Genomic DNA, 1751 nt, shown 5'->3' with positions numbered 1-1751 from the left:
TTTTCTCGTGTCTAATCTCTTGAAATTGTTGTGACTAGACCAGGTCTTAGTATGAATTCCACAGTAACTAAAACTGTTAACTGCCCATGACTTACCTAAAACTAATTTCCTAGCTCATGTGGTTATAGACATAAGAATAGCAACGAGGCTTGTTAACATTTTTTTCCCTCCAGCCTGCCTTTATGATGTCAAGATTGTAATTACAGAGATAAGCACTGATCTTCTTCTGTTACCTCTATGGGGTTTACCTACTATTTTAACTATGTTGGCTCAAGAACTTCTATCATTTAATCATTGAAACTCCGTTGCACGTATATACAGTATAAAGAAATTGAGAGTTTCCTGGAAAAGGCTACATCTGGATAGCATTTGTTATAAACTAATGTAACTGTATTGTACAATTGTACACAAGCTTTGTACAGATAGGGCACGTATCTTACATTTTAAGTGCTGAATGTTTTTAATCACTTAGCTTAATTTTCCTTCATATAGTGCACTACCTCTGCTGAAAGGCCTATACAAGAAGCAGTGAAAAAATCTAGTCCCTTTAGCTTCCTCTAAGAAAGTTAACCCCTTCTCCCTGTAAAAAGCCCCTATGTCAGGAGACTGTTTAGTAAACTAAAAAAAAAAGGGGGAGGGGGTGTGAATTTACCCTTTTTACAGAAAAAAAAAATCCATGTCTTTTCAGATTTGGTTTCTTTTCTTGTGGTAGGACCAAGGGAAGGATGATTTGCTTCTTTAATGGTTTTCTAGGTTGACCTGAATTCTGCTTCCAGCAGAGGAACCGTCGATGGGGGTAAAAGGGAATGGAACGTTACAGCCTTTCTCTTCAGCTGGCTGGTTGACTTTCAGCTGGCATCAACCGTATTCATTCAATGGCTCCCAATCAATTACATCCTGTAGTACTCATTTTTCTGAGTATCAAGACACAAGTAAAAAGATGAGGCTGTTCCCACTCCAAGTAGATGTTAGGGAAGCGTAAAAAAAACCACTGGTGCTATATTTGGAGCATTCCTAATTGCACTGTTCTATTTCCAGCTGCCAAAATGTGCGCTAGAATTTTAACTAAGGGCTAAATTCGTGCAGCAGATCCTAACAACAGGAAACAGTTGTTATTTAAATAGGCTTTGAAATGATCAGATTTTATCTCCAAAAGCAGCACTCAGATGAGTATTAAAGCTGCTTTTGTTCTGGAAAGGGCTGGAACTGCTCAGCAAGCTGAAGGAGGTCACGGTCTCCGCTCTGGAAAACCACCAACACGGGGCTAGCTGTCCGAAGGACAGGCCGGACAAGACAACAAAGTCGTTTCCTCACACACACCGCACCCGCTGACAGAAAAAATGGCGGGCGGCGCTCGACGGACCCCCACGCAGAACCTCTGCCCGCTTCTCCTCCGCGGGACGGGGGACCCTGCCACCGGCGGGCGGGGCAAGGCGCCGCTCGCCCCAAGATGTCGGCCCCGAGGCCTCCTCCCCAGCCCCGCCGCGCCCCCTAGCGACTGCGGCGGCACCCCCCGCAGCGCCGCGCTCCGTTGCGGCGGCCGCAGAGCGGAAGGGCGCATGCGCATGAGTGGCTCCGTTCCCCTCGCTCCCTCCCTTCCCGGTGCGTCGATAGGCGCATGCGGGCGGGGGGGGAGGTGGCGGCTGCGTTCCCCTCCGCCTTCCCTTGGCGCATGCGCACGGCGCGGCCTTGGAAACAGCCAGAAGGGGCGGGGGAGGAATGCGTTGCTGCAGGCACGCCCGGCGCTGGGG

Source organism: Haliaeetus albicilla, chromosome 16, assembly GCF_947461875.1.
Source record: "Haliaeetus albicilla chromosome 16, bHalAlb1.1, whole genome shotgun sequence".
Classification (NCBI taxonomy): domain Eukaryota; kingdom Metazoa; phylum Chordata; class Aves; order Accipitriformes; family Accipitridae; genus Haliaeetus; species Haliaeetus albicilla.
The sequence above is the reverse complement of the archived record's forward strand: the minus strand, read 5'-3'. Positions refer to the sequence as shown.